Source organism: Eleutherodactylus coqui, chromosome 8 (genome assembly GCF_035609145.1).
Source record: "Eleutherodactylus coqui strain aEleCoq1 chromosome 8, aEleCoq1.hap1, whole genome shotgun sequence".
Classification (NCBI taxonomy): Eukaryota; Metazoa; Chordata; class Amphibia; order Anura; family Eleutherodactylidae; genus Eleutherodactylus; species Eleutherodactylus coqui.
The window spans coordinates 154,783,032-154,799,835 of record NC_089844.1 but is presented as its reverse complement, the minus strand read 5'-3'; positions in this window follow the sequence as shown (position 1 = coordinate 154,799,835).

Below are 16,804 nucleotides of genomic sequence, written 5' to 3'. Positions count from 1 at the left end.
TGCCAATCCTTTCCAATCTGTATGCAGTAATGATCATGAGGCAATGCAACTTGAATGGATTAGAAATTGGTGGCAAAAAAGTCAACAACTGTTAGGTCTGCTACCTGTGTCTGCCACTGCCTTGCTATTATCGGCAGACACAGGCATTACTCTGATTCTTCTGTTTAAATCTACTCTTTGTTCTTTTTTCTACCAGTAATGAGGGAGTTAACCGCTCTCAGTGCTCACAGCCCAGCTGTACTTTAAATAACAATTATCCTCCTATTTAGGTAAGCCGTGGACCTTCCTTCTTTGCCTCAGAATTGATGTGTGTTTGCTTCAGACACCCAGCACATCTAGGTCACCTGTCTCACGGGATTTGAACTGGTATCTGTATCTGATTATTTTGTATGCTCTTTGCATTATGCTTTGCCTTATGCCTCTGGCTGAGTTTCATAGGCTTTATATTATACTGCTATACTGAAGTATAGTAGTGTACTATTAGAACAATGAAAAAAGTGAAAAAAATCTTAAAAAATAAAAACGTTTAAACCCCACCATTTCCCCCCTTAGGGCTCAGTCACATGAGCAATTTTTAAGCATGTGTATAATGGCATTAAAAAAAAAATGGCACTTTGACACCTATATGTTCTATCTTTTGCAGGTCCGAATTTTAAGCACATGTAAAAATCAAGAACCATTGGAAACCATTGGTTCTATATAGATGGGATTTAAAATCGCACCTATTCATGCATGAAAAAAGACCCTTAGTACACAAACAAGACACCACAAATTTGATGTATCCATATTTAAAATGAACCAAGTAAAAATGTTTGGCATTATTTAATACGCATGGTGCAAGGTGTGAAAAAAAAATACAAAAACATGGAGATAATAGCGAGGTATTCCCATCCGCCTCACTAAAAAGCAGAATGGAAAGCGATCAAAAAGTCGTATGGATCAAAAAAGTTTACTATTAAAAAGTAAAACTTGTTTTGCAAAAAAAACTTTTCGCACAGCACCATTGACGAAAAAAGAATGTTAGGGGATTTTGAATGCTGCAATAGAAAAAAAATACATTTTTTTAAAATAAGGGTGATAAAGTTGCAAAAGAAAAAGTTGTAAAATGTGGTATACACATAATCGTACTGACATGCAGAATTATTTGAACATTTTAATAATACTGCACAATTGTATGCTGAAAACAATAACAAAAAAAAATCATGTTTTTTATCTTCCCTCAAAAAGAAAAGAAATTAATATTTGATCAAAATTTATATGTACACAAAATTGAGGTAAATAAAGATGTGCCCTGATCCCGCAAAAAACAGAGTTCTATGAATGGTTAATAAAAATTTTATGGAAAAATGTCATTTTTGTTATTATAAAACTAAATAGGTACATATGATTACATGTAAAACATGGAAATATTTTTGGGGTTATCGTTGCACCATAATTCTTCCAATTTAAAAACATCGAGTGTAGAAAAAAAATCATGTCCTATTTTTGCAGGTGCAATTAATTAGCGTCTCTAAAAAACAGACATGTGACCGCTTTTATTGGAAAGCATTGGTTCTAATAAAGAAGGTTTTTTGCACACCTATTTACGCACTAAAAAATGCTTGTTTGTAAGCAGCCTTAAAGTGAACATTTAACCCTTTCCAATCCACTGTCTGACATCTAAAGACATTATGATTGAAGGCAGTACAGTTTCGGATGTCGGAAGACGTCCGGCAGGGTATTCTTACTGTATATTACCGGCCGCTCTGTTGTCGGGGGCCTCTACAGCATGTCCAATACTGCAGTACTGGCTCTAGCCAACAGGTGGCACGATTGTATAATGGCAGAAAGAGAAAAACCCCTAGGAAACCCTGAATCCAAAATTGGATTGCAAAGAGTTAATTTTATTACATTTTTATAATCATAATAATATCCCTCAGTAATGCTGACATGATAATTTATTTCACTCAGAGACCACAATCTTACTTTAAGTATATATTACATTTATACTTTAGACTAAAATTATTGTTTTTAAATCTGCATGAATAATAAAAATTAAAAAAAAAAACAAAGAAAATTACAACACAGGGTAAGCTCTTAAAATACATGAGTATATGAAAATTTTAATTACCTACTGATTAGAATATATTAAAAAATAATATTATTAGAACTGTCAAATAATAAAAAAGTTGGCTAAACCTTGCTATAAGTTTTCCAACCAGAATTGCTGCACTATGAATTACCTGCATAGTACAATATAGGGCATGAAACATAGCACAAAACAAATTACAATGTCTGGTTGACTTACCAAGGTAGTAACAGAAGAACGTGTCCTGAAGTAAGAATCTTTACTAGATTGAGAGGGAGCTGTGTAGAAAATTTATATTGTGCTAGGACAATCGCAGCCATAGGATTGTGGATCTAAAAATACCCATGAGAAATATTTATAATGTTAAAGAGTACTAAATGAGTTTGTGTCTCTTGGGTCTTGGCGTAACATTTTTACAAACTTGTCTTCTTAAAACTTTCTGGAAACAAAAAGAAAAAGACTTGTAGATTTATTTAGTTTTTGAATTACTAGTAAATTTGATATCCTTATCAAGCTTTAGGCTGGCTTCACGCTGGTTAAAGCATACGAGTATTATCCTGTGCATTTGTGCTTCACAATTGCATGATGGACATTGCATTTTTGCACACATCAGCGCATATTTTTTGGTGTTATTTGCATGTGCATGCCTTGTGTATTTTCACGCACAAAAAAACATGCAAGCAAGACCAAAAGTTGTCATTAGTGTCTTTGCCCACTGTAATAACCAACAAAAAGGATACATGTGTAGCTAGGCACCATTCTGTCAGTTACTGAAGCGAGCCTCGCTCTTCTCAAGTAATTGCATTCTTTTCTCTCTCACTCTCTCCCCCGCTATCACCTCTCCCCCCCCCCCCCCCTCCCCGAGCACGCTTGGACAAGAATGCAGTTACTCGAGAAGAGCGAGGCTCGCTCGAGTAACTGACTTATCCGAGCATTACGCTCATCTCTAGTTGTAAGTCTGCATGGTGCACTACACCATACCATATGGTCAGACACTCCTTATCTACTCTTTTGTGAAGGAATAAACACTAAACAGTCACCCCCCTCATTATAGGAGGGTTGGTGAGTGGCTGTTTCTTCAGTGTCCTTCACATGTGTTATTTTCTCTTCTATTTAGCAGTCTGGCTCTCAGGGGGATAAGTAGTTTATGTGCCTGCCCTATTAGTAAGTATATGGCCAATTTCCGTGAGTTTTTTATAACCTCATATGGATCCACACAGTGGATGAGTGGAAGACTATTTTTTTAACTAGCTATGGGCATTTTAAATACGTGGTTATTAGAGATGAGCGAACGCGTTCGTCCGAGCTTGATATTCGTGCGAATATTAGGGTGTTCGGGATGTTCGTTATTCGTAACGAACACCATGCGGTGTTCTGGTTACTTTCACTTCCTTCCCTGAGACGTTAGCGCGCTTTTCTGGCCAATTGAAAGACAGGGAAGGCATTACAACTTCCCCCTGCAACGTTTAAGCCCTATACCACCCCCCTGCTGTGAGTGGCTGGCGAGATCAGGTGTTCGCCTAATATAAAAGTCGGCCCCTCCCGCGGCTCGCCTCAGATGCGGTGTGAGTTAGATGAGGGACAGTGCTGTTTATACCGGAGCTGCTGTAGGGAAAGAATTGGTAGTTAGTGTAGGCTTCAAGACCCCCCAAAGGTCCTTATTAGGGCCACTGATAGCTGTGTGTTGGCTGCTGTTAGCAGTGGCATTTTTTTTTTTCTCAAAATCGCCTCTGCAGACCGTTGCACCCGGCATTAGGGACAGAAGTGCTGCATAGGCAGGGAGAGTGTTTGGAGTGAGTGTAGCCTTCAAGAACCTCAACGGTCCTTTCTAGGGCCATATTTATCCGTGTGCAGTACTGTGCTGGCTGCTGTTAGCTGTGCTGCATTTTTTTGGGGCTTCTCAAAATCGCCTCTGCAGAGCATTCCACCCTCCATTGATACTGCAGGGAAAGAATTGTATAGGCAGGGCCACAACACAGTTATTATTCATAGAATATACGCAGTGCTGCCTTTTGGTGGGAAAAAACTGAAAACAAATCTATTTGTCCAGCCTCTGTCCGTCCTTACGGGCGGTGGAGACGTGTGAGCTGCGTGAAGAACAGTGCTAAATCATACGCACCCAGCTACGCTTTACTGCTGGCTTCGCCATTTGCTTTCCTTAATTGGGAAAAAAAATACCTGCTCTGCCAGAGTTATAATAACTCTGCTACCCTCACGTTCTGTGACACATTAGCAGGGACACAGCACAGTTATTAAACTTCTCATGTTCATAGAATATACGCAGTGCTGCCTTTTGGTGGGAAAAAACTGAAAACAAATCTATTTGTCCAGCCGCTGTCCGTCCTTACGGGCGGTGGAGACGTGTGAGCTGCGTGAAGAACAGTGCTAAATCATACGCACCCAGCTACGCTTTACTGCTGGCTTCGCCATTTGCTTTCCTTAATTGGGAAAAAAAATACCTGCTCTGCCAGAGTTATAATAACTCTGCTACCCTCACGTTCTGTGACACATAAGCAGGGACACAGCACAGTTATTAAACTTCTCATGTTCATAGAATATACGCAGTGCTGCCTTTTGGTGGGAAAAAACTGAAAACAAATCTATTTGTCCAGCCTCTGTCCGTCCTTACGGGCGGTGGAGACGTGTGAGCTGCGTGAAGAACAGTGCTAAATCATACGCACCCAGCTACGCTTTACTGCTGGCTTCGCCATTTGCTTTCCTTAATTGGGAAAAAAAATACCTGCTCTGCCAGAGTTATAATAACTCTGCTACCCTCACGTTCTGTGACACATAAGCAGGGACATAGCACAGTTATTAAACTTAGATAATTCATTCACTAGAGGCAGTGGGGCCTTTCGTTTTCCAAAAAGGGCAAAAATTATATTTGGCCTGCAGTCTTGCGCCAATTTATTTCCTGCCTGTGAAATCAAATCACTGGTAATACAGCATGCTGAGGGGTAGGGGTAGGCCTAGAGGACGTGGACGCGGCCGAGGACGCGGAGGGCCAAGTCAGGGTGTGGGCACAGGCCAAGCTCCTGATCCAGGTGTGTCGCAGCCGACTGCTGCGCGATTAGGAGAGAGGCACGTTTCTGGCGTCCCCACATTCATCGCCCAATTAATGGGTCCACGCGGGAGATGGTTATTAGAAAATGAGCAGTGTGAGCAGGTCCTGTCCTGGATGGCAGAAAGTGCTTCGAGCAACCTATCGTCTACCCGCAGTTCTGCGCCGTCCACTGCTGCCAATCCGAATCCTCTGTCTGCTACTCCTCCTTCCTCCCAGCCTCCTCACTCCACTACAATAACACCTGCTCAGGAGCGGGAGCACTCCCAGGAACTGTTCTTGGGCCCCTGCTTAGATTGGGCAGCAGCGGTTCCTCTCCCACCAGAGGAGTTTATCGTCACTGATGCCCAACCATTCGAAAGTTCCCGGGGTCCGGGGGAAGAGGCTGGGGACTTCCGCCAACTGTCTCAACAACTTTCTGTGGGTGAGGAGGACGATGACGATCAGACACAGTTGTCTTGCAGTGAGGTAGTAGTAAGGGCAGTAAGTCCCAGGGAGCAGCGCACAGAGGATTCGGAGGAAGAGCAGCAGGACGATGAGGTGACTGACCCCACCTGGTGTGCAACGCTTACTCAGGAGGACAGGTCTTCAGAGGGGGAGTCAAGGGCATCAGCAGGGCAGGTTGCAAGAGGCAGTGCAGTGGCCAGGGGTAGAGGCAGGGCCAGACCGAATAATCCACCAAGTGTTTCCCAAAGTGCCCCCTCGCGCCATGCCACCCTGCGGAGGCCGAGGTGCTCTAAGGTCTGGCAGTTTTTCACAGAGACGCCTGACGACCGACGAACAGTGGTGTGCAACCTTTGTCGCGCAAAGCTCAGCCGGGGAGCCAACACCAACAGCCTCACCACCACCACCATGCGCAGACATATGATGGCCAAGCACCCCGCAAGGTGGGACAAAGGCCGTTCACCGCCTCCGGTTTGCACCCCTGCCTCTCCCCCTGTGCCCCAACCTGCCACTGAGATGCAACCCCCCTCTCAGGACACAGGCACTACCGCCTCATGGCCTGCACCCACACCCTCATCTCCGCTGTCCTCGGCCCCATCCAGCAGTGTAGTTCAGCGCACCGTTCAGCCGTCGCTTGCGCAAGTGTTCGAGCGCAAGCGCAAGTACGCCGCCACGCACCCGCACGCTCAAACGTTAACCGTCCGCATCGCAAAATTCATCAGCCTTGAGATGCTGCCGTATAGGGTTGTGGAAACGGAGTCCTTCAAAAGTATCATGGAGGCGGCGGCCCCGCGCTACTCAGTTCCCAGTCGCCACTACTTTTCCCGATGTGCCGTCCCAGCCCTGCACGACCACGTCTCCCGCAACATTGTGCGCGCCCTCACCAACGCGGTTACTGCCACGGTCCACTTAACTACGGACACGTGGACAAGCACAGGCGGGCAGGGCCACTACATCTCCCTGACGGCACATTGGGTGAATTTAGTGGAGGCTGGGACAGAGTCAGAGCCTGGGACCGCTCACGTCCTACCCACCCCCAGAATTGCGGGCCCCAGCTCGGTGCTGGTATCTGCGGAGGTGTATGCTTCCTCCACTAAAGCACCCTCCTCCTCCTCCTCCTCCTCTGTCTCACAATCAAGATGTGTTAGCAGCAGCATGTCGCCAGCAGTCGGTGTCGCGCGGTGTGGCAGCACAGCGGTGGGCAAGCGTCAGCAGGCCGTGCTGAAACTACTCAGCTTAGGCGATAAGAGGCACACGGCCCACGAACTGCTGCAGGGTCTGACACAGCAGACCGACCGCTGGCTTGCGCCGCTGAGCCTCCAACCGGGCATGGTCGTGTGTGACAACGGCCGTAACCTGGTGGCGGCTCTGCAGCTCGGCAGCCTCACGCACGTGCCATGCCTGGCCCACGTCTTTAATTTGGTGGTTCAGCGGTTTCTGAAAAGCTACCCACGCTTGTCAGACCTGCTCGTAAAGGCGCGCCGGCTCTGCGCACATTTCCGCAAGTCCCACACGGACGCTGCCACCCTGCGCACCCTGCAACATCACTTTAAGCTGCCAGTGCACTGACTGCTGTGCGACGTGCCCACACGGTGGAACTCTACGCTCCACATGTTGGCCAGGCTCTATGAACAACGGAGAGCTATAGTCGAATACCAACTCCAACATGGGCGGCGCAGTGGGAGTCAGCCTCCTCAATTCCTTTCAGAAGAGTGGGCCTGGTTGGCAGACATCTGCCATGTCCTTGGTAATTTTAAGGAGTCTACCCAGGTGGTGAGCGGCGATGCTACAATCATTAGCGTCACCATTCCTCTGCTATGCATCTTGAGAAATTCCCTGCAAACCATAAAGGCAGCTGCTTTGCTCTCGGAAACGGGGGCGGGGGGAAGACAGTATGCCGCTGGATAGTCAGGGCACCCTCCTGTCTATTTCTCAGCGCGTACAGGAGGAGGAGGAGGAGCATGAGGAGGATGAGGAGGAGGGGGAAGAGACAGCTTGGGCCGCTGCTGACGGTACACCGGCTGATTGCCTGTCATCCTTTCAGCGTGTATGGCCTGAGGAGGAGGAGGAGGAGGAGGAGGACCCTGAAAGTGATCTTCCTAGTGAGGACAGCCATGTGTTGCGTACTGGTACCCTGGCACACATGGCTGACTTCATGTTAGGATGCCTTTCTCGTGACCCTCGCGTTGCACGCATTCTGGCCACGACGGATTACTGGGTGTACACACTGCTCGATCCACGGTATAAGGAGAACCTGTCCACTCTGATTCCCGAAGAGGAAAGGGGTTCGAGAGTGTTGCTATACCACAGGACCCTTGCGGACAAGCTGAAGGTAAAATTCCCAGCCGACAGCGCTAGTGGCAGAAGGCGCAGTACCGAGGGCAAGGTAGCAGGGGATGTGCGTAGATCGAGCAGCATGTACATCCCAGGCAGTGCAACAGTCTTTAAGGGCCTGGCCAGCTTTATGGCTCCCCACCAAGACTGTGTCACCGCTCCCCAGTCACGGCTGAGTCGGCGGGAGCACTGTAAAAGGATGGTGAGGGAGTACGTAGCGGATCGCACGACCATCCTTGGTGACGCCTCTGCCCCCTACAACTACTGGGTGTCGAAGCTGGACACGTGGCCTGAACTCGCGCTGTATGCCCTGGAGGTGCTTGCTTGTCCTGCGGCTAGCGTCTTGTCGGAAAGGGTGTTTAGTGCGGCTGGGGGAATCATCACAGATAAGCGTAGCCGCTTGTCAACCGACAGTGCCGACAGGCTAACACTCATCAAGATGAACAAAGGCTGGATTTCCCCAGACTTCTGTTCTCCACCAGCGGACAGCAGCGATACGTAAGCAATACGTAGGCTGCACCCGCGGATGGAAGCTACGTTCTCTCTCACCATCCAAAACGGGGACATTTCTGCTTCATCAATCTGTGTCTAATATTCCTCCTCCTCCTCCTCCTGCTCCTCCTCCTGAAACCTCACGTAATCACGCTGAACGGGCAATTTTTCTTAGGGCCACAAGGCTCAGTCAAATAATTTTTCAGAACAATTTTTAAAAGTTTCAATGCGCTTAAAAGCATTGGAACTTTAACTTGAACCAATTTTTCGTTACACTGGGCTGCCTCCAGGCCTAGTTACCACTTAAGCCACATTAACCAAAGCGATTAATGTGTTTCACCTGCTCTCTTGGCTGGCCATGGCCAATTTTTGGGATGTACATTAGTACTGTTGATACAGCAATTTTTGTGGGCCCTCGCCTACAGTGTAATCAAATTAATTTTTAGCCCACCTGCATTACAGCTGACGTAACCTCAGCTGTGTTGGGCAATGCAATGGGATATTTTTGTGTACCGCCGGTGGGTTCCAGGGAGCCACCCATGCTGTAGGTGCACACGGAGTTTTTAATACATCTGTACACTTCTAAAGAACCCCAGTCTGACTGGGGCATGCAGTGTGGGCCGAAGCCCACCTGTATTACGCACAACATTACTACCTCAGCTGTGTTGGGCAATGCAATGGGATATTTCTATGTACCGCCGGTGGCTTCCTGGCACCCACCCAGGCAGTGGGTCCACAGGGAGTTTAACCTACATGTGTCCACTTGTAAAGAACCCCAGTCTGACTGGGGCATGCAGTGTGGGCCGAAGCCCACCTGCATTAAGCACGACATTACTACCTCAGCTGTGTTGGGCAATGCAATGGGATATTTCTGTGTACCACCGGTGGGTTCCAGGGAGCCACCCATGCTGTGGGTCGACAGGGACTTCACAATAGGGAGTTGTACCTGCCTGTGTCTATGAATTAAAAAGCCCGGTCTGACTGGGGCATGCAGACACCTTGACAGAATGAATAGTGTGTGGCACATAGGTTCCCCATTGCTATGCCCACGTGTGCAGCTCCTGATGGCGGTGGCACAGGATTCTATTTCTCATTGCTTCTGTACAGCATTGTGGGCTATCGCTCCGCCACTTTTAAAGAGGGTCGCTGCCTAGCCGTGCCAACCTCTGCAGTGTGTGCCTGCAGTCCCTCGTCATGGCAGACGCAATTCTAAATAGACATGAGCGTGGTGTGGCATGAGGGCAGCTGAAGGCTGCCCAGGGACACTTTGGTGTGCGCTGTGGGGGGGAGGGAGGGGCGGTTGGTCAGCATGTAACCCAGGAGAAGTGTCAGTGGAGTGTCATGCAGGCAGTGATTGTGCTTTGTTGGAGGTAGTGTGGTGCTTAGCAAAGGTATGCCATGCTAATGAGCGCTTTTCAGAAGTAAAAGTTGTTGGGAGGGGGGGGGGCCCACTCTTGCCGCTATTGTGGCTTAATAGTGGGACCTGTGAACTTAGGATGCAGCCCAACATGTAGCCCCTCGCCTGCCCTATCTGTCACTGTGTCATTCCCATCACTTTCCTGAATTGCCCAGATTTTCACACATGAAAACCTTAGCGAGCATCGGCGAAATACAAAAATGTTCTGGTCGCCCATTGACTTCAATGGGGTTCGTTGTTCGAAACGAACCCTCGAGCATCACGGGAAGTTCGTTACGAATAACGAACACCCGAACATTTTGGTGTTCGCTCATCTCTAGTGGTTATGTCTTTTGGCCTGTGCAATGCCCTTGCCACATTTCAGCATTTTGTTAATGCTGTGTTTAGAGATTTTTTGGATCAATTTGTTGCTGCTTACCTCGATAACATTCTTATAATTTGTGACAGCATAGAGGAACATTACAGGCATGTCCAGATAGTCTTGGAACATCTCCAAAGGCATCATCTTTATATCAAACTGGAAACATGTGAGTTTGAACAAATCAGGATTCAATTTCTTGGATACATCATCACTGTAGATGGTCTGTGTATGAACCACAGCAAAATTGAAGCTGTGGTTGATTTGGCCCACTCTGAGAAATCTACCGTATATACCGGCGTATAAGGCGACGGGGCGTATAAGACGACCCCCCAACTGTCACCTTATACGCCGGTATTCAGTGGTGAAAAAAAAAAAAATTCATTACTCACCTCCCCCGGCGTCCTGTCGCGCTCCGGCAGGATGTCGCTCGCTCCGGGAGGCTGTCGCTCGCTCCTCGTCGCCGCCGCAGCATAGCTTTCTGAATGCGGGGCTTGAAATCCCCGCTTCCAGAAAGCTAATACACACGCCGGCAGCCATGACATCATTGAATGGCTGTGATTGGCTAAAGCGCACGTGGCTTCAGCCAATCACACTATTCAATGACATCATTGAATGGGTGTGATTGCTAACACGTGCGCCTTCAGCCAATCACAGCCATTCAATGATGTCATTGAATAGTGTGATTGGCTGAAGCCACGTGCGCCTTCAGCCAATCACAGCCATTCAATGATGTCATGGCTGCCGGCGTGTGTATTAGCTTTCTGGAAGCGGGGATTTCAAGCCCCGCATTCAGAAAGCTATGCTGCGGCGGCGACGAGGAGCGAGCGACAGCCTGCCGGAGCGAGCGACATCCTGCCGGAGCGCGACAGAACGCCGTGGGAGGTGAGTAATAAATTTTTTTTTTTTACACTTTTTTTTTTTTTTGTATTACCGGCGCATAAGACGACCCCCGACTGCAGAGCAGATTTTTCGGGGTTCAAAAGTCGTCTTATACGCCGGTATATACGGTAAAAGACTTTCAATGCTTTTTAGGGTTTGCAAATTTTTGCCAAAGATTCATAGAAGACTTCTCAAAATCATTTTACTGAGCACTTTGCTAACAAAGAAAGCCAAAATATATTCATGGTCTTCAGAAGCACAGGACATTTAAAAAGAAAAAAAGCTCTGCTCACTTCTGCACCAGTACTGGTCCATCTGAATCCAGAATTATCTTTTGTTGTGGGAGTGGATGCCTCTGATTGTGGTGTAGGAGCTATCTTGTCTCAATAAACCAGAGACAAAATGCAAATGTACCCATGTGCATTTCTATCTCATATCTTGTCACCTGCAGAAAGAAACTATGACATAGGAAATAAAAAAATTTTAGCCATCAAATTTGCCTTCGTTGAATGGAGACATTTTATGGAAGGTGCCAATCATTCTGTAATAGTTCTTACTGACCACCAAAATCCGGAATTTATCTATGCAGCTATAAGGTTGTCATCAAGACAAGCATGTTGGGCCTTGTTTTTCTCCAGATATAATTGTACCATTTCTTATCTGCAAATTCAAGAAAGGGCAAGCCTGATGTTTGTCCATGATGCTTGCTGAACCATAGGAGGAGTCTCTCGGTGTGAAAGTGTACGCAAATAATTCCATACTTATTTACACCGTTCTGTGTCTGCAGTGAATTAAACGCACAGCGTAGGGCCAGAGCCATCTCTAGAGGGAAAGTGATATACACTATACAGATTGTATCCTCTGTGCAAAAAAAAACTAAATCTCCTTCGTTGGACTACATCTGACAGTGTGCATTTTACTGGGTGGCTGCTGGGAGTTGTAGTGCTTCCATTATACTACTGTGCAGCTAGGCCTGTTTGCAGCCTTCTGTTTTTTGTTTTTTTTTCTTCTGGCCGGAGTTTGCGTTAAAATACCACTCTCAGCGTGAAAGTGGATGCAAATAATTCCATACTTATTTATACCGATCTCTGTCTGGAGTGAATTAGACAGCCGTCTCACCGCTAAACAGTACTGTAATATTACTGGGGCCACTGCAAAGTATTTCAGCTCAGCTGCTGTGCAGAGCGTCACACAATACCATTTCCATTGGTGGGGTTGAGATCGCCGCAGTTACCAGCACTATCCACTGGCTTTACAGTCTTCTCCCACTCCACACAGCCTCTATAATCTACAAGTCTCTGCGAGCAGTAAATTACCCCTAGGTATCAGCGCAAGACAGCGGGTTACTTTTTTCCTAATCACAGCATAGAGCCTCCTCTATCTACAAGTCTCTGTGTGCGGTGAATTAAGGCCCAGTTGTCAGTGCTGTACAGTGGGATAATTTATTTGGCCCCTGCTCTATTCGTAATCCGCCATGACGAGGAGTAGGGGTAAGGGTCGAGGATGTGGACGCGAACGTCCAAGCGAGGTTGTGGGTACAGGCCGAGTTCCTGGTCCAGGTGAATCCCAGCCGGCTGCTGCGGGATTAGGAGAGAGGCAAGTTTCTGGGGTCCCCAGCTTCATATCACAATTTATGGGTCCACGTGGTAGACCTTTATTACAAACAGAGCAGTGTGAGCAGGTCCTGTCATGGATGGTAGAAAATGCATCCAGCAATGTATCGGCCACCCAGTCTTCTACGCAGTCCACTACTCCCGGCTTAGAGACTGCAACTCCGAATCCTCTGGCTGCTGCTCCTCTTTCCTCCCAGCCTCCTCACTCCATGAAAATGACACATTCTGATGAGCAGGTAGACTCCCAGGAACTGTTCTTGGGTCCCTGCCATGAGTGGGAAAAAATGGTTCCTCTCTCACCAGAGGAGTTTGTCGTGACCGATGCCCAACGTTTGGAAAGTTCCTGGGGTCTGGGTGATGAGGCTGGGGACTTCCGGCAACTGTCTCAAGAGCTTTCAGTGGATGAGGAGGATGATGATGATGAGACACAGTTGTCTATCAGTGAGGTAGTAGTAAGGGCAGTAAGTCCGAGGGAGGAGCGCACAGAGGATTCGGAGGAAGAGCAGCTGGATGATGAGGTGACTAACCCCACCTGGTTTGCTAAGCCTACTGAGGACAGGGCTTCAGAGGGGGAGGCAAGTGCAGCAGCAGGACAGGGTGGAAGAGGCAGTGGGGTGGCCAATTCACAGGAGCAGGTAAGTCTATATATTTTTAGTTATGCCCTTCACAGTTATAGACTAAAATAATAATTTTTATTAAGATCCTTTTAAAAAACATGCATGGGCTATAGGACTAACATAACAAAAAACAAAGGGATGTCACACTATCCCTTCACACACAACAGTTCCGTATTTTTTGAAGTCTTTTTTGGAGTCAAGAGGTCCTGATGGTAAGTATCAAAGACACGATAGTCGATAATAAGGACACTCTTTGATCTTGACTTATAGTGTGTCTGATCGGTAAATCCGATCGGAGGCAAAGCACAAGTGAGCTACACAGCTCTTCACTATATTGTGTTTGCTAATGTATATAATCAAGGTAGATTCATTCATAAGATCTACAGAGATGTATATGGACTCATGGAACTTCAATCAAATCACTGTTTATAATCTGAGAAGCACACAGGAGTCCATCAATTTGAGCTCAAGTTCAGGCTCAGTTCGAGCTCGACGCGTTTCCCCACAGGTATGTGGTTCATCAGGAGCAGAGCCTATGTTGGACTGGCTACTTGTGTCGATGTACACACTACTGTGTTGCGTGATAGGTAGAGATCGCTTATAAGATAGTTAGATAGTTCATTCAACCTCTGACAATAAGTAGATCACCATATGGATATGGGATCTATTCAGCATATATATGCTATATCTCAGACAGAGCATTAGAAGAAAGGAAGCAGAGTAAGTGTAATCCTCTGCCTCACTTTTTTCATAAGACGCTAACACTTAATCCTTTGTAGAAAGATATATTTCAAGGTCAGTGAGCAAAGGACCGTCTGCTTAACGGATGAGAGTAGTCACCTATCTGGACTGACAGAAGGTGCTCAGATATGGCAGTGGTACCTAAATGCTCAAAGCCAGCCAAAGGATAAGGATGCAGCTCATTGATCGTAGCTATTACAGGCAGTAAAGGCACCTCATGGATATATCAAATCCTATTATAGGGCCGTTTACAGCAGATGCATAGCGTAAATGGCACCACAAATGGTCAACTATTTTGCGTGCCAGAACAGCCGCAACATAGGTGGAAAGCAACCTATATAACGTAATGTTGTGGCTGAATAGATCAATATTTTTAGCTAGGGGTGCAGATCGCACCTATTCATCCAATGCCTGTCTGAAAGTTTCAGGATTGAAAGAGAGATAGATCAAATAATAAGAAAAATGAAAATAAAAAAGATGCAGCGCCTCAGGCTCTGATGGTGAGCCAGAGGGTTATGAGGCGATCTCAGATTGAGTGCCTTATATAGCCCTTAAGGATACGCCCTTCCAGGAGGGATCCATGAATTGGACCAATCCTGACTAAATTCAAATAGTCTGGGGGGGTGGTCTTAGGCTATTCATACAATTAGTCCCATAGTGGATTATTTAACAAACTGGGGGAGACAGAAGATAAAGCTACCGATAGAGCCCCTCTCTGGTCAGAAAATGGTGCTCTGCGATCACTGTATATAGTAGCCGATTGCTTATAAGTAGGCACCGCCGCATAAAATATACTGGCACAACACTTCCGGGTTCAAATGCGCATGCGCGGGCGCCGCGATGACGTCATTACGCTTGTGAAAAGGGGGTGGCCAGGGGCAGATGCAGGACCAGAGTGAAGAATCCCCCAACTGTTTCCCAAGGACGCCCTCGAGGGCTAGGTGTTCAAAAGTGTGGATATTTTTCAGTGAGAGCGCGGACGACTGACGAACAGTGGTGTGCAACCTGTGTCGCACAAAGATCAGCCAGGGAGCCACCACCACCAGCATGCGCAGGCATATGATGGCCAAGCACCCCACAAGGTGGAACGAAGGCCGTTCACCGCCTCCGGGTTACACCACTGCCTCTTCCCCTGTGCCCCATCCTGCCACTCAGATCCAACCCCCCCTCCCAGGACACAGGCACGAGTGCCTCTCGGCCTGCACCCACACCCTCACCTTCACCATCCTCCACTCCATCCAGCAATGTCTCTCAGTGCAGCGTTCAGCTGTCGCTAGCACAAGTGATGGAGCAAAAGCGCAAATACCTCGCCACGCACCCGCATGCACAAGCTTTAAACTTGCACATTGCCAAATTGAGCAGCCGGGAGATGCTGCCGTACAGGCTTGTGGAAACAGGGGTTTTCAAAAACATGATGGCGGTCCCGCGCTACTTGGTCCCCAGTTGCCATTATTTTTCCGGTGTGCCGTCCCAGCCCTACACCAGCACGTCTCCCGCAACATCAATCGTGCCCTCACCAACGCGGTTACTGGGAAGGTCCACTTAACCACGGACACGTGGACAAGTACTGGCGGGCAGGGCCACTACACTACTGACCGCTGACATCCTACCCACACCCAAAATAGCGGGTCCTACCTTGGTGCTGGTATCTGCGGCGGTCTATGCCACCTCCTCTAAACCCTCCCCCTCTTCCTCCAACTCCGCCACCTCTACCTCTCAATTAAAAAGTGTGAGCAGCGTGTCGTCAGCAGTCGGTGTGGCGCGGTGCAGCAGCACAGCGGTGGGCAAGCGTCAGCAGGCCGTGCTGAAACTACTCAGCTTAGGTGACAAGAGACACACGGCACCCGAACTGTTGCAGGGTCTGACAGAGCAAACCGACCTCTGGCTTTCGCCGCTGAGCATCCAACCGGGCATGGTTGTGTGTGACAACGGCCGTAACCTGGTGGCGGCTCTGCAGCTCGGCAGCCTCACACACGTGCCATGCCTGGCCCACGTCTTCAATCTGGTGGTTCAGCGGTTTCTGAAAAACTACCCGCACTTGTCTGACCTGCTCGACAAGGTGCGCCACGTCTGCCACCCTGAAGACCCTGCAACATCGGTTTAATCTGCCACAGCACTGACTGCTGTGCCACGTGCCCACATGATGGAATTCTACGCTACACAAGTTGGCCAGGTTCTATGAGCAACGTAGAGCAATAGTGGAATACCAACCCCAACATGGCCGGTGTAGTGGTAGTCAGCCTCTGCAATTATTTACTGAGGAGTGGGCCTGGATGGCAGATATCTGTCAGGTCCTCGGAAACTTTGAGGAGTCTACCCAGAAGGTGAGCGGTGATGCTGCAATAATTATCGTTACCATCCCACTGCTTTGCCTGCTAAGAAGTTCGCTGCACGGCATTTAGGCCGAAGCTTTGCGGTTGGAACAGGAGACGGGGGATGACAGTATGTCGCTTGATAGCCAGACCACCCTCATGTATATATATCAGCGTGTTTTGAAGGAGAAAGAGGAGGGGGAGGAGCAGGAGGAGGAGGAGGGGGAAGAGACAGCTGGGCACACTGCAGAGGGTACCCATGCTGCTTGCCTCCCAGCTGTTCAGCGTGTATGTGCTGTGGAGGAGGAGGAGGATCCTGAAAGTCATCTTCTTAGTGAAGACGGCCATGTCTTGCGTACTGGTACCCTGGCACACATGGCTGACTTCATGTTAGGCTGCCTTTCTCGTGACCCTCGCGTTAAATCCTTTCTGGCCAACACGGATTACTGGGTGTACACCCTTCTC